We start from the raw sequence: 23,772 nt of genomic DNA, 5'->3' as shown, positions 1-23,772 counted from the left end.
GGTTTTGTAAAAATTTTTAAGCACATTTTGACGACATTTTAAGCCTAATTTCTGATGAATATAAGTATGTAAAAATAACAATATTAATTGTCCAATGATTAGCGGAGTAAGTCAAATATTTTCCCAAGTTTTGGAAGATTGTTAAATTAATATAGCGGGTACGGTATTAAAAAAACAAATTTGAAAAAAAAAAGAAAGTCCACCAGTAGAAAATATTTTTGAGCTTCTGAAGGGGCGTAAGTCTCTTAGTTGTCTACTCTTTTAATTATATTTAGTTTGTAAAATGTTTATTGCATTAAAAATGACTCGTTAGAAACGAAGTATAATACTGCTGCTTACTTTCGAAAAATGGAATTTTTCTCGGGAACTATTTTATACCTTTTAAAATCACATGTGCAAGGGTCCTACAAAAAAAATCTCAAAAACTGTTACTAACATAAAAAAATATTGAACGAGAAGACCCGAGAGATCCGCATCTTAAAATCATTATTAATAAGATAATCTGTAAAATACTAAAACGTGCGTTAATCCTTCAATAAAATTTGTTGTAGCTAGAAGACGATTTAGCAGTTTTCAGTTTTTTTTGGAAGATTATAGCTGTCTAAACGAGCTTCACTTAGACAGCTATAACTTTTATATTTAACGTTTTTTATAGTGTACAGGGTGTTCGATATATTTGGTGCCATAAATAAAATATAATAGGTGCCTTAAATTTGCAGCTATGGACTTAAAATTTGGAAGGGAAGTAGAAGTCCATACCCACATTTAAACTTCAGAAGTTGAAGAAGAACTATTTTTAAAAAAAATTTTTGGTTTATTTTGGCTTGCGAAAATTATTTTCTCGAAAACCATTAACCCGGTCGGAAAAATTCTTCAATAGAGAAACGCGAGAGATCCGGGACTAAAACTTTTTTTTTGAGTATTTTCCGATTATGTACAAGGCGTTTCAATTATGGAGAAAGTCCAACAGACCCTGAAAATTGCTCTTTTCCAGAATAAATTATTAGCAGCAAATAAGAATTCGTAAACAATATTTCCAACTGGTTTAAGTAGTATTCTAGGCCGCAATTTCCAGCAAAAAAAATATTTTTTAGAAAACTATTTAATCTTTTGAAAAAATGTAACGACCGGGAAACTAATACGTTTCCCGGTCGTTACAGGGCTATAGCTGCTATTTCCGACATTTTTTAATTACGCACAGGGTGTGTTGGTTATGGGCAAATTATTAACTATATTAACAGGATAGTATATCATGAAAGTTTCAGGTTTTGTCTATCATGCAAGGCGCGCGAGATACTTGGAAAAATATTATTAGACGAGATTTGGAAGACACTTAAGAACCAGTGCACAATAAAATTACATCGATTTTGCGAAAATTCCAAAGTGGCCCCCAGGAGTACGATACAAAAACAATGCGTCCCTCTAAGACAAAAGACAAGAAACCCCGAAGGGGTTTTTTTAAAATGCAAAGCTGCTTGTTGCAATAAACATTTTACTATTGAAATAATTTAGTAATTATTAAGTATTTATTAAATTTACAACAGTTGTATTGCCTTTTGTCTGACAACTAACATTGTATAACTTCTAAGGATGTCTCGCTATTCCAGCAATCAAATCAGTTAGTTGTAGTACATTATTTTTTGTTGAAAAGAGAATTCCCAATATCGTAATTAAAAATTGCCAAATTTGTACAATTACCTTCAATATTGTAAATAATAGTCAATGCTATAGTTCGTCGATATATAATGTTATTTTTTAACTTTAATTAATGATGTTCGTATTATTTGAATTTGCAGTTGCTTATGTCTAGCAATTAAAATTAAAAACATAAATTATCGCTAATCTACTCCTTTCCATCATATATAAAGTAATCTAGCCACGGTTTTAATAACCTCAAATTCCCCAGAATCTGCGCGTTAGCGTATAACGTTTAATGTTAATTAATGGTAATTTAAACATTCAGTTTTTGAAATTTTCATTGAATAGCGGAGCGTAAAAATATAAACATATGTCATATTGAAAATAATTCCAAAATGAAATATAAGGTCTTTTTTTTCCACAGGCTACTGTAATACTACTTACAAACCCTCTTGGTTCTTCCTGGGTCTATTGTGATGAAAGGAACTTGCTGACATTTCGCTAACTGAAACTGATTCTCATTCTACTCTGTACCTGCTAATATATTGTTTGAGGGAAGCGCAGCTAAAGGAGGAGCATGAACGTTGTGTCAGATGACGGATTTTATATTGAACTGAGGTGGCTTTTACTTGATGAAAATCCATTTATCAAAATAAATAAGAACTAAAAGTTCAGATTATCACGAAATTATATATTTTTACTGACAATTGTTTCGACAACACCGTGTCTTTATCAAATGTTTGAAAATCTGGGTTTTCTATTGCTGAAAGAAGGAAAAACTTGAGTCGCGGTTAAGAATATTTTGTGCTTATAGATTTCTATAGATTTTCGTACCTTTCCTTGATAGAAGAATTGATTACATGTAAGAATTTTAGTTTTACCGAATAAAATTTGATGTCCGCTTTCGTGATTATGTTCTGCAACTGCTGATGAGTTTATTTAACATAGACTTAAATGCTACGGTGGCCATGAACACAAGTGAATATCAGGAAAAAATCATCAACTTAAAAAAGTATCTACGTCATTTATGGAACGCAACCTCAAATGTTTTTACTAAGGCTTCTTCTCTATCAGAATCCGCGAACAAGTTTGTTAACCCGCATGAATCTACAATTCCTGGTCTCTACGGACTCCCTAAGATTAATAAACCTGGATTACCCCTTCAACCTATTGTGAGCACCATTAATTGAAAACCTTAATTGAAAAATGGAACACATTTTTCTTATCGCGGTCAAATTTTTGAACAAGAACACCCCTAGATTTTCTTAGCCATTTAAATTCTATATACCCTAACATACATGGGATTCAATCAACAATTAGAAAATCAGACCTAACATCAACTTATTCTGTTTACAGAAATCCTACACACACAGATTGATAACCTAATGCATTGTCACATCATCATCAGTCCCAAAAATCATCGGTAATCAACCCTCTTGCTTACAGAGCCGAAACGAAAAATCCGAAATGCTATAAGCAACACAACAATCTTAACCGCGACTCTGGTCCTTACCATTATATGGGAATCAGTCATCCCAGACAATGTTCATGCTGCTCCTTTAGCTTCCCCTCAAAAAATATATATAAGCAGGTACAGAGTAGAATTCGAGCCAATTTCAGTCAAGCTCTGAAGATGCCAACAGGATGATTGGCGAAACGTCCACAAGTTCAGTTCATCAACAACCGACGCAGGAGGAATCCAGAAGATTTGTAAATAGTAAAAATAAGGTTCTTTTAAATATACTTAAACCACAATTACCATAGTTTGCCAGATTTATTTGAATAAAGTAGTCAAAATGAGCTATACTATATATATACTAATCTATACTAATCTATTGTTTTCGCAAAATTTCATCATACCAAAGGTCCTAGGAAAAATTATATTTAATAAATAATTAGTAATACCTTTAAAAATCACATGCACAAATTATTACGTTAAATAAAATACTGACAAACTACCAACATTAGTTACAGAAAAAAGTTTAAAAATTTGTTGTTAGTAACTCATCTTTTATTTTTTAGCAATTTTGTATTACTGGTGGCGGTAGATTTTAGATTTGTTTTTCAATTCAATAAACTGAATATTACGTTTTGGATATAGGCGGCTATGCTTCCCGCTGCTGCCAATAAAAGTAAACAAATTATAATCATTTGATGTGTAAAAACGTCCTTAAAACGACTATTAGTGTCAAGTAACTTTATTCTTATAATTATCTGACAATGGAAAGTTTTGAAAAAAATAACTTATGTGGTACTTCCAAAAAATTGTGCCATGTTTTAATACGCCGTTCCAGCTTAATATACTAAACTATCCTAATTGAAAACAGCGATAAAGACATGTCAAGACACTGTCGATCAAATGTAATTAGGTTTCCAGATGAGGACTGAATAAAATCGTTTCAAAGCATTACAATATGTCATCAAACCCAGACATTTAATTGTTCGCCTTGCTTTTCACCGCTAAATAAGGAAGAATTATACGTAAGTTATATGTACCTACAAATCAATTAATCAATCAATTAAAATAAAATATTTTTACAAAAACTCATATAGTGCAAAGAGATGCTAACGTTTTTAAATTTAATTATTATATAGATACTACTAATTTTTACTAAACATATTTTATTAAACGGCGGGTTGTAGAAAAAAACCGGTAAGTGTCGCGCGTCAAATTTCTAACTCAGAGCGGCACTTTATATATATATATATATATATATATATATATATATATATATATATATATATATATATATATATATATATATATATATATATATATATATATATATATATATATATATATATATATATATCCCGCCTATATCCAAAACGTAATATTCAGTTTATTGAATTGAAAAACAAATCTAAAATCTACCGCCACCAGTAATACAAAATTGCTAAAAAATAAAAGATGAGTTACTAACAACAAATTTTTAAACTTTTTTCTGTAACTAATGTTGATAGTTTGTCAGTATTTTATTTAACGTAATAATTTGTGCATGTGATTTTTAAAGGTATTACTAATTATTTATTAAATATATTTTTTCCTAGGACCTTTGGTATGATGAAATTTTGCGAAAACAATAGATTAGTATAGATTAGTATATATATAGTATAGCTCATTTTGACTACTTTATTCAAATAAATCTGGCAAATTATGGTAATTGTGGTTTAAGTATATTTAAAGGAACCTTATTTTTACTATTTACAAATCTTCTGAATTCCTCCTGCGTCGGTTGTTGATGAACTGAACTTGTTGACGTTTCGCCAATCATCCTGTTGGCATCTTCAGAGCTTGACTGAAATTGGCTCGAATTCTACTCTGTACCTGCTTATAAATATTTTTTGAGGGGAAGCTAAAGGAGCAGCATGAAGATTGTCTGGGATGACTGATTCCCATATAATGGTAAGGACCTGAGTCGCGGTTAAGATTGTTGTGTTGCTTATAGCATTTCGGATTTTTCGTTTCGGCTCTGTAAGCAAGAGGGTTGATTACCGATGATTTTTGGGACTGATGATGATGTGACAATGCATTAAGTTATCAATCTGTGTGTGTAGGATTTCTGTAAACAGAATAAGTTAATGTTAGGTCTGATTTTCTAATTGTTGATTGAATCCCATGTATGATAGGGTATATAGAATTTAAATGGCTAAGAAAATCTAGGGGTGTTCTTGTTCAAAAATTTGACCGCGATAAGAAAAATGTGTTCCATTTTTCAATTAAGGTTTTCAATTAATGGTGCTCACAATAGGTTGAAGGGGTAATCCAGGTTTATTAATCTTAGGGAGTCCGTAGAGACCAGGAATTTTATATTCATGCGGGTTAACAAACTTGTTCGCGGATTCTGATAGAGAAGAAGTAACACATTTGAGGTTGCGTTCCATAAATGACGTAGATACTTTTTTAAGCTGATGATTTTTTCCTGATATTCACTTGTGTTCATGACCACCGTAGCATTTAAGTCTATGTTAAATAAACTCATCAGCAGTTGCAGAACATAATCACGAAAGCGGACATCAAATTTTATTCGGTAAAACTAAAATTCTTACATGTTATCAATTCTTCTATCAACGAAAGATACGAAAATCTATAGAAATCTATAAGCACAAAATATTCTTAATCGCGACTCAAGTTTTTCCTTCTTTCAGCAATAGAAAACCCAGATTTTCAAACATTTGATAAAGACACGGTGTTGTCGAAACAATTGTCAGTAAAAATATATAATTTCGTGAAAATCTGAACTTTTGGTTCTTATTTATTTTGATAAATGGATTTTCATCAAGTAAAAGCCACCTCAGTTCAATATAAAATCCGTCATCTGACACAACGTTCATGCTCCTCCTTTAGCTGCGCTTCCCTCAAACAATATATTAGCAGGTACAGAGTAGAATGAGAATCAGTTTCAGTTAGCGAAATGTCAGCAAGTTCCTTTCATCACAATAGACGCACGAAGAACCAAGAGGGTTTGTAAGTAGTATTACAGTAGCCTGTGGAAAAAAAAGACCTTATATTTCATTTTGGAATTATTTTCAATATGACATATGTTTATATTTTTACGCTCCGCTATTCAATGAAAATTTCAAAAACTGAATGTTTAAATTACCATTAATTAACATTAAACGTTAAACGCTAACGCGCAGATTCTGAGGAAATTGAGGTTATTAAAACCGTGGCTAGATCACTTTATATATGATGGAAAGGAGTAGATTAGCGATAATTTATGTTTTTAATTTTAATTGCTAGACATAAGCAACTGCAAATTCAAATAATACGAACATAATTAATTAAAGTTAAAAAATAACATTATATATCGACGAACTATAGTATTGACTATTATTTACAATATTGAAGGTAATTGTACAAATTTGGCAATTTTTAATTACGATATTTTTAAGGGGTATCTCAGTTATTTTTAAAGATAGGGAGTCGCGATTTAAGTGACACTGTGCTACTTTTTGTGAAATTAAAGATTCCGTCAACAAAAGTATAATGGTTGGTTTTTGAGATACAAAACTATCGATTTTGGGACCATCCCCGTATCTCTGATGTCTTATGAGTTATTGAACAGTTTAAAAAACCTTTACATATGATTTCTTCCTTACAATCCAGTGGCGTACTTTGTTTTTTTACTTGCTCTAACCGTTTTTCAATTATGAGGCAAACATACTTTTTTAATGGAATGGAATATATATATATATATATATATATATATATATATATATATATATATATATATATATATATATATATATATATATATATATATATATATATATATATATATATATATATACATATATATATGATGACATTATATTCCGTGTAAGTGTTTTCGGAGCGCGAGCATTGAAGATGCCAAGTGAGATTTTGGCGAAACGTCTGCAGAATTCCAGTCGGAGTTCAACGAGCAAACGGATGATATCCCGGAATATAGTGTCATCACATTTGTCCATCCGTGAATCCATACGTGAATATATATATATATATATATATATATATATATATATATATATATATATATATGATGACACTATATTCCGGGATATCATCCGTTCGCTCGTTGAACTCCGACTGGAATCCTGCATCCGACTGGAATCCTGCAAATCTTGCATCCGACTGGAATCCTGCAGACGTTTCGAGAAAAAATCTCTCGCGTTCCGAAAACACTTCGAAGTGTTTTCGGAACGCGAGCATTGAAGATGCCAAGTGAGATTTTGGCGAAACGTCTGCAGGATTCCAGTCGGATGCAAGATTTGCAGGATTCCAGTCGGATGCAGGATTCCAGTCGGAGTTCAACGAGCGAACGGATGATATCCCGGAATATAGTGTCATCACATTTTTCCATCCGTGAATCAATACGTGAGAATATATATATATATATATATATATATATATATATATATATATATATATATATATATATATATATATATATATATATATATATATATATATATATATATATTGATAAACGTACTCTACAACTTCCAAAATACACACGGAAGTCACAACGTTTCCTACGTAAAACTTTGCCAGTAAGATCTTGAGGGCCTTAGCAACGTTCCTGCAAAATTTTCTAATGAAGTCCCAAGGTCGACCATTTATCCGTACATTATCAATTTTAGTTCAGGCGTAGATCATTGGCGCTCGCATCGCAATTCGCAATGTAATCTTGGTATGTCTGTCGCATGTATTGACTTCCCTTTGAATCTCCGCGTTAAACCATACGTTAGGACTTCACAGTATGTTTAGTTCTAGTACTTTATGGCTTCCTACGAGGTAGTAATATGGCAACGTAGCATTTTTTGCGTAGTTCAAGGCCGTTATTTTAGGCGCACAATATACTGAAAAGGATTCATTTCGACCGTATTTTCGCCGTATTTTCGGGTAACGAACGAAATTTTGTGACTTCCCTTAAAAATGAATGGAGTACTAAATTAATGCCTTCTCTGGTTTTGGATAAAAACAAGAAAATGTTCAAAAAGATATGATAAACACATTTTGAATATTGGCAGTTTAATTATTTTTCTGTCATTAATATTAATAAAGGACTTTTATTATAGAAAATAAACAAATATAATTTTGAAAAATTTTCTTCCGCTTGTTCGCCTTGACAAGTTTATTTAGACACAAAAGCTGCTTAAGGACATTAACTTCAATAAAATAAATGAATTAAAAGGAAAACATAAAATAAAAAGTAAGAAGCCTGAAATATCGTAGATTTCGCGAGATCAATTAAATAGGTAAATGCTGATAAAGGTTATTTTCAGACATTGTTTATGTGTATTGGTTCATTTTCAGTTATTAATTTATACTAGACTATAAATATATTACTGCTCTTTTTTTTAAATTAAATATTTTTTTAAAAAATAAATTCATTTTTTGATTGTAGTATTTTAGCCGGAAATTTATGAACTATTTTTGAATAGTTCAAAATAGTATTATACTATAGCCCGAAAACGACGGTTTGACGTATATACATCTATGCTAAAATGCAGTCTTTGCTGCAAATACTTTGGAATATGGTTTTTTATAATTATGAAAAATAAGGTCGCAGACTGTAAATATCGTGTAAGATGTTGGGATACCTTATCTTAGTCTTAGGCAATAGTTCTGCAATTGCTGAGCTCTGTAAAGGTTAGTTTGATTTAAACACTGCGTCACAGCATTTTACTTGTCAGGACGACTGAAAGCTCACAAGAATTTTTTCTTACATGTGCTGAATTTGTTGCTTTATGAATTTTTTCAGGATTTTGGACAGAGTCGGCAAAATGTTTAGTGGAGTTTTTTAAAAGAGTCTGGTTTGTTTACTTTACTTAATAAACTCTGGAACTTAACATAAAGATAAGATAAGGACAATTTAAAATAATTTAAGTGAAAAACACAAAACCTAAGAAAAATTTAATACTTTTATTGGAATTTTATTTATTATTCATAAATTATAGTTATTTTAATAAACAGAAAGCAATAAGTATTCGAATACAAAATATCCTGAATACTTCTTATACACCGAACGTCAGTTTTCTTACTGAATGGCAACTATTCACTAACTCTAAAAGATTGATGGGAGTAAACGCTTCGCGAGTGACGTCCTCTAATTGTGATTTGGTTTAGAAAATTCTTTAATATAAGATCAGTAAATATCCCCCATAAAAAAACTAGAGGAGTTAGCATCACACAATTTCGCAGGCCACTACTTCCAATCCAACATTATCCAAACACTTCATTTAATACTTTTTTCAAGAATTAATGCTTGGATTTTGCAACACTTGTGCAATCATATTCAATTTCCGGATTTTCTCTTCCTCATTTAAGTCGTTTTGATTTTGCCTTGCCTCCTTGTCTGGTTGTTGCTGCCCCGGATATTTATCGAAATAAAGTTCATTAACTGCCTCTGCGCTCAGTTTTTCCATTAAAATTATGTAATACAAAATTCAATAAAGCATAAAATTTATGCCCTTAACTGACAGCGACACAATACACAAATACATAAAAAGAATGCCCTATATTTCAGGACCATGATTGCCATATAAAATAAGGAAGTTGAATTCATTAATGATAAAACGAAGAACTGTAAAAAAATCTGAGTACGCTAGTGCATTTGCCTTAAAATGCCATAATAATGTTTTTATCTGGATCCAAAATTTTCATAAATAAAAATGTTATGGGCAATTTTCTAAAGGGCCGAAAATTTAAAAACGCCCTATATCTCGGTAGTGAAGATGTCGCCTTGCGGATTTAACAATTAAATGTTTCTCAAGAATGGAACCCTTGACATGCAAGTAGGGTTGTGAAAAGTCAAGATGTAAAAATGTCCCGACTTCGTTTATATTTTTGTAGTAGTAGAAATGCCTTTTTCCTTAGTAGATTTAATAAGTTCGCAAAATTCTATTAAAATGGATTTTCGTTTGCACTTTCTTGCTAAAACGTAATAATCACTTTTTATCATTTCTTGTACACTAAGAATGCATCTTCAATTGGTCGTATAAAAATCGTACGGTGCAGGGGGTGGTGGGGGTGAATTTTCTAAAAATTGTCAAGAAATTATTATTATTTTGTTGTATACACCATACTGCTCTTAAATTGATAAAACCGCTTTTCAATATTTTTATTAGAAATATCTTATTTTTTCATTTTAAATACACCGCATAATGCTTTTATATGGGAGTCTCTACTGAATAAAACCTTGCTCTGAAAACTGATTTTTATGTTATCGTTTACCTCGCTGTAACTTGAAAACTATTTGGCTTATCAAAAAGTGTTTCCTATAATAGATATGCATTGAAGGTCAACGAATCCGTTATTTATAACGCATTAGTTATAATTTTCATCCAAATAGATATTAAAATCAGTACAAGTTCTAATTGCGAACTTGATTCTACAATGAAATTAAAGCCTTTAACGAAAAAAGCTGCTAACACTAAAGGAAAAGTTTTTAACTTCCAATTATGTGTAACTTGTCAATAAGGCAGAAAGCTCGTAACGTCAAAACAAATATCCAAACAAAAATTAATTGAATGTGCAAAAATCCGCATCCGCATTCTATTAACGCAAGGATCCTAATGCTCTACATATTATTTTGAATTTTAATGACATAAGGAAACAAGTTTACAATGACATAAAAACTGTTACAAAACCTATACGAGTTTTTGCGTATTTTGCCAGAAACGTTTAAAAAATCAAAAGCTCTGACAAGTCATGACTAATATGGAAAAACAAAATTAAAACTCGAAGAAATACGAATTTAAATGCTTCATGCTATTTGACAGAATCACGTAAAACAATAAATAAACTCGCACATTGGGGAAGAACTTAGAAATTTTTTGAAACGGTTTTCTAAGGAGCAAGTCATTGAAGCAGTAGCGCATCACACTAAGACGGAAACGTCCAACTATTTATCCTTTGCTTCATCAGCAATGACGAAGATTTGCCAAAATATTAAAACGGAAATAAATGGCATAATCTAAATTTAAAAATTTGAAAATTAAGGATTACAAAACGCACGGTCAGACAATAACCGACTTAGCGGTTCCGGCGGGCGCTTAGGATCGTTTTTGTTTTGTTTTTCACTTTCGTAGGGAATATGATACACGTATTTCTCTCATAGTTGAATTTTTTAATTAATTACTTGTTACATAGGAATGGTGCCGTTTTATTATATTTGACATTAGTAATTATTTGTATTATATTTTATTGGCAACACTTCATATTAAACTAATAATACATAAGTGTACATAGAAGCTAGAATAAAAACTAAAATTATATCTATAATAGCACCTGAAATTATGTAGAAATAAAAAGTTAATCTTAAAAAAATTACTTTTTTTTGAAAGAGGCATAAACTTCTATAAATTGATGTCAAGATAAAAATTTTACAAATTTTAGAATCTTAATTCAAACTTTCTTTTAAATAATGCGATCAAAAATATTAATATTCATTTAATTGCGTCAACGTAAACAAAACGCAAACAAACATTTCAAACTGAAATTGTTTATATATACAGTGTGTCCAAGATAAGGATGCACAGCATGGGGATCTCGGAAACTATAAGAGATACAGTGTCGGTTAAATTAGACAAAAGTTGCGCATTTTGATACCGAACAAGATCCCGTTTTACAAATTTGAAAATTCCAAGCCGTTCCGGAAATATCCGAGAAAAACCGAAATATTGCGATTTCGTTTTTATTATTTTTTAAAGCTATTTGAAAAGATATGAAAAAACGGAAAACACTTTTCCATTGGCACTTTTTAATCTCTCCAAATTGACGTTAACAAATTTTCATTACAGCGTTTCGATTCCATGGAACCACCATCAACTTTGAATTTTCTTATGGGACGGAAAAAAAGTACACACAGTATTAGGTTGTGCTTTTCATTGCGAATTCAACGATGTACGATACAATATGGTTACTTATGTTTTTATCCAGAAAAATGGATTTTTAATACATTTCAGCATTTAAATGGAGTAGGCCATGACAAAATGACATCCAGTCAATTTCAATGATACATTAATGTTATTTGTCTTTGTTATCAGTCGATCATAAGTTTATTCCTTTAGTTATTGTTTTTGTATTTTTATTGTTCTTGTCTTTTTCTAATTTATTTTGTTCCACAATGGAGGGAGGTAATTTTACCAACGAAGAAAAATGTGATATGCTGTCTTGCTACATCTGATGCCAAAGAAATTGTGTGGAAGCCGAGCGTATGTATTCTAACAAATACCCAGAGCGGAGACAACCTGACAAGAGTATTTTTCGGCGTTTGTAATTTAATCTGAAAGAATATGGATCATTTAAGAAGCCTGCATTATCCCGACAAAAACCTTCCAATGAAGAAAACCAATACATTGTTCTACAATCTGTTATCGAAAATCCACAAACTTCTACCAGAGAAATTGAAGACCAGAATGGGGTAGCTAAATCTACAGCTCAGTTTATTTTAAGGAAAAATGAATTTAAGCCTTACAAATTCAGAATATGTCAAGGATTAAAACCGGGTGACGACGAACGACGTAGACATTTTTGTGAGTGGTATACCAGGATGTGTGATGAGAGTTTTAATTTTCCATATAAAGTGATTTCGTCTGATGAAAGTATGGTGACCAATAACGGTATTTATAACAGGCGCAATACACACTATTGGTCGCAACAAAATCCACGTGTTAATAGACTATCCAGACATCAAGTTCGCTTTGGGTTTAATATTTGGTGTGGGATTTTTGGTAGCAAGATTATAGGCCCTATTTTCTATAATAATTCCTTAACTTCCGAGCGGTACCTTGACATCTTGAGGCACGATTTAGAAGATGCCTTAGATGATTTACCGCTAGACGCTGTGCAAGGCTGCTGGTTCCAACAAGATGGTGCCCCAGCCCATAACTCCAGAGAAGTTCGCCAATATTTAACTGAACGGTTTGATGGAAAATACATTGGGACTTACAGTGAAACACCTTGGCCTCCAAGGTCCCCGGACTTAACTCCCTTGGACTTTTTCTTATGGGGCTACATAAAAAATGAGGTATTCAAAGAATGTTTTGACAACGAGGAACAATTACGTCAATCAGTACGAGCAGCGTTTAATAAAATTACTCCTGAAATGTTAAGTCGTGTTTTGGAGTCTACCGTGAGACGGGCGTACTTATGCCTAGAAAATGGAGGTCATTTATTCGAACATTTGTTATAGAATTTGTTTTTCATTAACTTGTTGGATTTAGTTGTTATGTTAAATGAACAGTTAGAGTTAGTAAATAAATAAACACATTAACTCGAACTTGTCAACCATTTTCTTTTGCCTTTCATCGTTCGGATCTCATGGCCTACTACAATAAAATACTAGAAATGTATTAAAAAGCCATTTTTCTGGATAAAAACATAAGTAACCGTATTGTATCGTACATCGTTGAATTCGCAATGAAAAGCACAACCTAATACTGTGTGTACTTTTTTTCCGTCCTATAAGAAAAATCAAAGTTGATGGTGGTTCCATGGAATCGAAACGCTGTAATGAAAATTTGTTAACGTCAATTTGGAGAGATTAAAAAGTGCCAATGGAAAAGTGTTTTCCGTTTTTTCATATCTTTTCAAATAGCTTTAAAAAATAATAAAAACGAAATCGCAATATTTCGGTTTTTCTCGGATATTTCCGGAACGGCTTGGAATTTTCAAATTTGTAAAACGGGATCTTGTTCGGTATCAAAATGCGCAACTTTTGTCTAATTTAACCGACACTGTATCTCTTATAGTTTCCGAGATCCCCATGCTGTGCATCCTTATCTTGGACACACTGTATATTTTTGCCTCTTATAATGAATTCATAGGCTAAGGGGTATTTGCTGTTTAAGAAATTTTAAAGGCCTAACAATGCAGACACATTTTTAAAAAATTATTTTATAATAGTTCCATTCCTAAAAAAATCATTTGAACCCTCTGTGTATTATTAAATACCTTACAAAAATTACAAGAACTACAAAAACTTCATTAAAATGGCTTGATTACATTTGTGTTTTTGATGAAACTTTAATCAAAAACTCTGGAGTTCTACAGGCTGGTCTGAGTGATTATTTTCCTATTTTAAAAACATAAATGTGTAGCAATTTTACACTGTCCCTAAGAATACAAAACCAACTGGTCGTACAAAAATCGTATGGTGCAGGGGGTGGTGGGAGTGAATTTTATAATAAAAATGACAAAAAAATATTATTATGTTGTTGTTATCTACAACATACAGCTGACAACTGACAAAACCGCTTTTCAATATTTTTATTAGAAATCTTTTTTTTTTTTCATTTTAAAAACACACCGCATAATGCTTTTACATCTTTAACGAATACACGCTTGTCCTGAAAACTCATTTTTATGTTATCGTTTACCTCGCTGTAACTTGAAAATTATTTGGTTTATCAAAAAAATGCTTTTTATAAATCATATGCATTGAAGATCAACGAATCAGCTACTTTTTCAAAAACTATAATCGGATGGATCGTTTATTTTTTATTAGTAAAATAATGAAGTTCTGTCGTGAACATCACGGCCGCCAGCGAAGCAGAGAGAAAGGGTCAAATTTGCAAAAACGGTCAGGTAATAAAAGACTTGCGGTTGCGGCGGCCGCTTAAGATCGTTTTTGTCTGTATACCATCTTTCGTAGCGAATGTGATACGTATTTGCCCTCATAGTCGAATTTTTTGATAGGGATGATACTCTTTTGTTATTTTTGCCATTGCAACATTGCATATTAAACCAATAGTACATAAGTGTACACAGAAGCTAGAATAAAAATTAAAATTATATCCATAATAACAACTAAAATTAAGTAGAAGTAAAAAGCTAATCTAAAAAAAAACCATTCGTGATGGTCAGGGATCATTTTTGTCTCGCTTATCTAAAGTCACAGAAAATTGAATGTCTGCATACCATTTTTTATATTGACAGGTGTTTAGAACTGATGTATACTCTTGTAATATTGCTTCTTTTACCAATACATGTGAAATTTTTCATTGAATTTTACATTATATGGCAAAAGTTTAAAGTTTCCAGGTATAGTTTCATTTATTGAAATTTGTGTGTAAGATACTGTGTGACAACAAGCGTGGCTGGTTTCAACCAGTTTTTTTGACTTGGTCTCCTAATCGGTTAAGAGTCCCAAAGCAATAAGTTTAGGGGTATATTCTTTTTTCATTTAAACTCATCATCTTGACAAATATTAAGTATTTCCGTTTCTTTCCTGACATTACATGTTTCGCTGGAGCCAAGAAGACTTGTTAAAAAATATAAATTATTTGGAATATGCGTTTTGTAATCCTTAATTTTCAAATTTTTAAATTTAAATTATGCCATTTATTTCCGTTTTAATATTTTGGCAAATCTTCGTCAGCAATGATGAAAATTTGCCAAAATATTAAAACGGGGTTTTTGAAAAAGTAACAGATTCCAAATAGTTACACCAAGGTAAACGATAAAATAAAAATGAGCTTTCAAGGCAAGCGTTTATTCGTGTGCGTAACTAATACCTCGACCAATAAAAAAAGTGTTTTAAATATACTGATCCTTTTTATTTAGTTTTAGATAATATAAATTTAAATAAACCAAAAAAATACTCAAAAAATATTAAAAAAGGTTTGTGCAAAATCAGTCAGAATTATTAAGGTTTTGTCGTATTCCCATAAAATTTTAGCAAAAGTTGACAGCTTTTTAAAAAATATGTAGCTCCTCCAAAACTAAATCCGCAGCACGTCACAAAGCGACCGCCAGCAAATTAAATTTAAACGCATCCGGAGCCATTCGTCACGTGCAAACGTGCAACGGATTTCGTTTTGGGTGAACCACGTTTGCAGTATCGAGCGAATTCTATATACAGCTGAATCTCTTTACTCATTGTGACTTCCTTAATATACAATCTAACAGTAAAACATATCTTGTCACTTCTTGTATATATGAGAAACTTGGCATCATCGCGGAGTCGTGTATGGCAGAAGTCAGAATGAGTGTCTGATATGCAATAATTTTGAAAAGAAAAATAATTACCCCTCTTATGCGAAACGATATATTTAAGCCCCCCTCATTATATATACATCGAAAGTTTTATAATATACGTCCCGTAAATAGTGGATGTCAGGCCGCCCGCTTCACGTAGCGGAAGTCCCAACTTAACAAGTATCAATATATATATATATATATATATATATATATATATATATATATATATATATATATATATATATATATATATATATATATATATATATATATATATATATATATATATATATATATATATATATATATATATATATATTAAATGCCACCGACCTGCAAGAGTGCAACGATTGCGAAAACGTCGTGTCAACGATATGTCGCAACATCCGCAGCCGTCGACCCCGTCAACGTCAGCATAAATTTATTATAAATACCAATTTCTATTGTAACACGTTGTCTGATAACATTCTCTCATCACGAGGTTATTATGTCCATTTTTAGTTTGATTTTAACGGTCTGATAACATTCTCTCATCGCGAGGTTATTATGTCCATTTTTAGTTGTATTTTAACGGTCTGATAACATTCTCTCATCACGAGGTTATTATGTCCATTTTTAGTTTGATTTTAACGGTCTAATAACATTCTCTCGTCACGAGGTTATTACGTCCAATTTCATTTTGAATTTTATTTTAATTTAAAGTTAATAAATATATTTTTTAAAAAGTGAAATATAAAAATTGGCGCAGTCGGTAGGATCCGTTCACGTTGCTAGAACACGAGTATTCTAACTAGTGACGGCGGATTCCAATCCCTTAGACGGAAAGAAGAACCATCGCAGCCCAGTCGTGCCGGAACAAGGAACCTTCCATCACCGTTTCGAGAGGCAAGAATTCGGAGTAGGATCTGTTCACGTTGCTAGAACACGAGTATTCTAACTAGTGGCGGCAGATTCCGACCCCTAAATCTAGGGAACAACGAAGACAGCCCATCGTACCGGAACAAGGATAAACCCATCAACCGTCTCGAAAGGCAGCAATGAAAATAGTATTGTAAGTGTTAAGAATCGTTACGAATAATTTTATTTTTAATTTGCAACATTGTTGAATTTATTACGTTCGATTACCCAGGGTTGAAAAAAACCTATTTATTGAATTTCCCAACGTAGAATCGTTCCGCGATAATTATTTTGATTAAATTTTAGTCTCCAAGTTTAACTTGGCAATATTTAAAACAAAAAATAATTGTGTTTGAACTTCTTATAACCTTAAACCTAAAATAATGGCAACTCAATCAGACGAACCTAGTACAATGCTGGAAGTTGAACTATATAAACTTTCGGAAATTTTCTGTATCGTACCTGAATTTGAGGGTGACCAAATCTTTTTAGGAAATTTTATAAACGCGTGTGATTGTGCTTATAATATGGCAACGACGCAACAAAAAATTCTTTTAGTGATTCACATTAAAAATAAGCTCCGCGGTAAAGCAGCTCAATTAATTAATTCTAGGAATCCTGATTCGTATCTAGAAATAAAGAAACTATTAACTCTACACTTTGGTGATTCTAGAGATTTACCTTCCCTAATTCATGACCTTCAACGTCTTAAACAATTGCCCAATGAATCAGCATTAACATTTTTCAATCGTCTTCAAGTCCTAAATGCGAAAATGCATTCATGTGTTCAAAAATCCACCACATTAGGATCCAAAGAGCAAAAGGATGCTCAGATATCTTTAATTGAGACTATGACCCTTAATACACTTCTTACAGGTTTAGAACCTAGATTAGGTCAACTCATTCGTGCTAGTTATCCCACTTCACTTTTAGAAGCCCAAGCAAGGATTCGTCGAGAACTCCAACTCTCATATTTTGAAAATCAAAAATCTGTCAAATTAAATTCTCCTAAATTGCATTCTGCGAATATTCGAACCCCTCTTCAGCAACCGGAATGCACTTTGTGTAATAAAATTGGCCATACTTCAAATCAATGTAGAAGTACGCATCAGCATGTCAAACCAAATTTTTCGCAATATCCACAGCGACCTTCTAATTGGTTCCAACAAAGCAACATTAGCAACAACTCGAATCAAATACCGATAAAATCTTCAAACTCTTATCCTAAGCCACATTTTATGAATCCAAACCCGCAGCGAACTCATCATGTAAACTCAAACCCGATCTACATCGACGGTTATTCCGGAAATTCCCAGGAATTTTCACATGAAAATTACACTCTTCAAGAAGATAATGAACTTCAAAATCATTATTCTAACCATCCAGAAAACTGCGAACCAGAGCAGGATTTTCAAGAAAGCCCTTACGATATCCCACCAGACGAAATGTCTCCAGACCCGATTTTCGAAATCAATTCCCAAATTCAAACCCTGAATTTAGACAACATGAATCCCAATCTAAACTTTCCAGAACAGAACTTCTGTTAAACCCTCTTCTTACGGTAAATTCTAAAAATTTATACTGTATTTTTGACGCTACGCAAAAATTCAAAATATTAATAGATACAGGCGCAGGTATTTCTATCTTTAAATATAAAACCGCTGAAAATTACAGAACACGAGTTAAGGAAAATATTACCATCCAAGGTATAACAAATCAAACACTTTTTATTAAAGAATCCACACTTATTCCATTCACCGATAACGACAAACATAAAGTATATCTTTACGATCTTGATATCGAATTTGACGGAATTCTCGGTTTAGATTTTCTTGATCGCTACCAATGTATAATCGATTTAAAGTCCAAAAAACTTATAACGAATTTTAAAACAATGCCTTTGCATAAAGTAGGACACGAATCTGTTCTTCCCAAAATTTGTAAAAAACCTGAACAAAATATTCAAAATCGAATTTCAATCGAACCTAGGACCGAAAGAATTTTCAAATTAAAATGTAGTTTAACAAACACAGACGCTATTCTCCACTCTCAAGAATGTGAAAAAGTTAGGTTACCTAATGCTTTAGTTAAAGTAAATAACAAAGGTGAATTTTTTACTACTGTTATTAACGCTAATGCTATCCCAAAAACTATAGATTTTTCAAATTTATCTATCGAACCTTTTAATACAAATCTTAACGAAAAAGAAATAAATAATATTTTCAATTTAAATCCTCAACCTGTTGATAGGCGCGGTATAATTCAATCCCAGTTACGCACCGATCATTTAAACGAAGAAGAAAAAGAATTAATAACACAATTATGTCTTGATTTTTCTGATATATTCTATTTAGAAGGAGATCATTTAAGTTTTACTAATGAAATTAAACATACTATTGAAACGAACAACGCCAGACCGATTTTTACCAAATCATATAGGTACCCACATGTCCACAAACAAGAAGTAAAGTCACAAATCAACAAAATGCTCGAACAAGGAATCATTCGACCTTCCACTTCTCCATGGTCTTCCCCTGTTTGGGTTGTCCCAAAAAAATTAGACGCTTCTATGAAACAAAAATGGCGCGTAGTCATCGACTATCGCAAACTAAATGAAATCTCTGTCGACGATAAATACCCTCTTCCCAATATTTCCGATCTCTTAGACCAGTTAGGCAGATGTCAATATTTCACTACTTTGGACCTAGCCTCTGGGTTTCACCAAATTGAAATTGATCCCAAGGACGTTGAAAAAACTGCATTTTCCCTTCGTATTCAATTCAGAATGCAAAAATTCATTTAATGAGCTTAAAAACGCTCTAATACGTGACCCAATACTCATTTATCCAAATTTCGAGGAAACTTTTGTCCTAACCACCGATGCCAGTGCATTTGCCATTGGTGCAGTTCTTTCACAAGGTCCCATTGGAAAAGACCTTCCCATAGCATATGCCTCTAGAACTCTATGTAGTGCAGAGACGAAATATTCAACTATAGAACGGGAACTTCTCGCCATAGTATGGGCAGTTAAACACTTCCGCCCTTATCTGTTCGGAAGAAAATTTACTCTCGTTACTGATCATCGTCCTTTAACTTGGCTATTTTCGATAAATGATCCTGGTAGTCGTTTAGCTCGATGGCGTCTTAAGCTTGAAGAATACGACTATACCATTGTGTATAAGCCCGGTAAAATAAATAAAAACGCAGACGCTTTATCCCGTGTTAAAATTAACCATATTCAAGATTGTGTCGATCTCCAAAAGAAAATTTTTATCCTTGCATCTAATAACGATGACATTCACAACCGACCATCCATAAGTAAAGAAGAAATCGTTCACGATGACAATTCTAATAATTCAGATATCGAAGACGACACAGCGGAAGTTACAGAAGAATACAACAACTTCGCATACCTTCACAAAACCACATCCCTTATAGATTATTCCAAAATAGAAACCTCTAATTCGCAACTTCTCGACAAAAACCACAAAGATATTGTCACTTTCTTTTGGCAATCAAAACTTGATGATTTGCACAACAAAATAATGGACAATATTTTTGAAGAAGATATAAATTTTACGTTTAACAAAATTAACATTTTTTCTAGCAAAACCGTCAAAGGCAGGAAATATTATATAATCCCTCTTCCATATGACAATGAAACTGTAGTTCAACATTTATTCTATATTTTTTTCACAGCTAAAAATGACTTTGATCTTTCAAAACTGTATTGTATTGAAAATAATTTACAACTTCCAATATTAGAAGTATTCTCCTTTATATTTTCCGAAAAGGATATAAAACTAAGAATCTGCCAAGATATAGTTCGAACTCCCGATCAAGATGAAATCCCTATCATTTTAGACCAATACCATTCAGGAAAAAATAATTTACATCGCGGAATCAACGAAACAGTTAAGCGCATAAAGCAAAAATACAATTGGCCAACCTTGACCAAAGATGTCGAAAACTATATTAGAAAGTGCGAAATATGTCAAAAAGTCAAGATCTATCGTAAAAACCTCAACACACCATTAGTTATCACAGAAACTCCTAAAACTCCTTTTGAGCGCATTAACATCGATATTTTCGAATTCCCAGTTCGTAATTACGCCCTTACCATAAGAGACGAACTCACAAAATTCACCCAGGCATATCCAATAAAAGACAAAAAAGCTTCTACAATCGTTACTACCCTTCTTCTCTACTTCCAACATTTTGGAACTCCTCTTAGAATACATTGTGACCATGGCCGGGAATTTGATAACTCCCTCGTCAAAGATCTTTGTCTTTTGTACGATATAAAGTTAACTTTCTCCAGCGTTAGCCACCCACAATCTAATGGATCACTAGAAAGATTCCATGCCACGCTCACAGAAATGATCCGAGCTCATAAAGCCGAAAATCCAAAAGAACACCCCTTTCATGCTCTTCCATACGCAATAATCTGCTACAACAACACAAAGAATAAAACGCATGGTTTTTCCCCTTATGAACTAATATTTGGGCACACTTCTAGTAGACCTCCAGAAATTCTGTATAATGAAGAACAACTCATCACCAAATACATCCGAGACTTAAATAATCGCATGCAGCATTATTACAGAGTCGCGCGTACCCGCACTGATCAACAAAAACAAAAATCCAAAGTAAGATTTGATCAAGCAATCTCTAGAAATATGACTAAATATAATGTAGGAGATAAAGTTTATGTTAAGGAAACTCAAATTAGCGATAAAGCTCAGAATAAATTTAACGGTCCGTATGAAATTCTTGAAGTATTTGAAACTTCAGCCACTGTCAAAAATTTAACTACCGAACAAATTTCAAAATTCAATTTTGACAAGTTTAAACCTTATTACGATTAGATTAAATTTCTTTCAGGATCTTGGGACTGATCTCTACAGTCGCACCCCAATTCCTCATTACTCCAGTAAATAATACAGTAGGCATCTTCTACCATGAAGAAAGTAGTTTAAGAATATCCAACAACAAATGGACGCTGCTAGTATATAAGGAACTAGAACCTCTGCGAGAAGCCATACGACATAATAATAAAATACTTTCCTCTCTCACAGAAATGTTAGACGATTCTTCTCCTCGTATGACAGCCTTCAAAACAAGTATCCAAACTCATTTTAGTCTTCTAACCAGAATTGCTGACTCAGTCGAAGAAAAATTTTCAGAAATTACTATCGACACTGAAAATTTTAATTTTAGAACTAAACGCGGTTTAATTAACGGTGTAGGAACTATTTTTAAATCAATTACCGGAAACCTAGACTCTACAGACGGCGAATACTTTAATGAATGCATAGATAAAGTAACTAAAGACGAACACGAAATCGAAAAGCTGTTAAAAAATCAAATATCGGTTACATCATCTGTTATAAAATCTTTTAATTCTACAATTCAAAGTCTCCGAATCGACGAAGAAACTTTCAATCAGGATCTAACTCAAATTCAAAAATCTCTCTATGATATTTCGGACACCGTAGCATTTTACGAAAGTCAAATTAAAACACTTAATCTTTGCGAAAGCCTTATGGAAAGTTATGTATACCTAGAATCTTACCTCAGCGATATATTAAACGCAATCACGTTCGCACGAATCAAAGTTTTACATAGTTCTATTATTTACCCACGAGATTTAGTCATTTCTCTTCAGGAAATTTCAAAATCCTTGACAAAAAATAATTTACCTATACTTCGAGCATTGCAAGGTACGTAGATATTATGGAGCTAGAAGCATTTCAAACTGAAAATAAAGTTGTTTTTGTACTAAGAATACCCTTAATTGAGCCTGAAATATACACATTGTATCGTGTTTTACCTATTCCAATTTTGGACAATCGAACACGATTATTTCATATAATTCCATCAACAATAAAATATATTGCGCGTGATGACGATTCTTTACTCTATGTACTACCTGAAGATCTAAAAAGCTGCAAACAAATTCGCGGTAAAGAAAGAATCTGTTTTAACTTAATGCAATATCCCATCGATAGAGAAGCCCTTTGCGAAGCGCAGTTGCTTAGACATTCCGATCGTGTTCCTGTTACATGTCAATCTTCAATCGTCTTGGCCTCCGATTACAATGTTATAGAAATCGACTTTAATTATTGGTTAATTACCGTATCCGAACCACTACCAATCTCCATTAAATGTGGAAAAAGAGACCTCGTAGCCGAAATGTTAAAAACTAATTCTTTACTTAAACTACAACCAGATTGCAGTGCATTTATTGGAAGCTCCAGAGTACGAGCTAAATACTTTGTCGAAGAATATAAGAACGTGACCTACAAGAGCCACGCCGTGGAGATTCCATATGATTGCTGTTCTCACATTCCAGAGAAGTTTCAACCCCCAGAGTTGAAACCCCTGAAGCTAAGTAAGATCGACACCGACGACCTTAACGTGGCCCAACACAAGCTGCACGAATATTCGGAAAAATTAGAAAACCTACTTCATCAACCAACCCTTCAGAAACATTCTCACTGGCTGACAATTATTTCGATTATTTTAATGATTGTTTTAGTACTTTGCTATTTCGTTTGCAAGTGCCGGAGAAAGAAACCGACAACACTCAGCATCGCCGATGGTAACGATCCCCAACAACCTCCGAAGCCAAGTCGAAGACCCCTGCTCCCGATGCAACTCAAATCACTAACTCCGAAAAGACGGACTAGCATCCACCCAGAAGTAACTACCCGAGAAGCTACGCTTTAATTAGTCTACGAAAAGCTGCAGCTAGGCTCCAC

At 32.7% G+C, this 23,772-nt stretch overlaps 1 protein-coding gene across 3 annotated transcripts in view; it reads right to left on the bottom strand.

Moving 5' to 3' along the window:
• The window catches only part of LOC132704714 (serine/threonine-protein phosphatase rdgC), a 144,640-nt gene that overhangs the window by 21,799 nt on the left and 99,069 nt on the right, over positions 1-23,772 (bottom strand). The window lies entirely within an intron of this gene.

The sequence above is a fragment of the Cylas formicarius genome, unplaced genomic scaffold (genome assembly GCF_029955315.1).
Source record: "Cylas formicarius isolate icCylForm1 unplaced genomic scaffold, icCylForm1.1 PGA_scaffold_7__23_contigs__length_41026272, whole genome shotgun sequence".
NCBI classification, from domain to species: Eukaryota; Metazoa; Arthropoda; class Insecta; order Coleoptera; family Brentidae; genus Cylas; species Cylas formicarius.
Note: the sequence above shows the minus strand (reverse complement) of the source record. Positions and strands in the feature narration are given on the sequence as shown.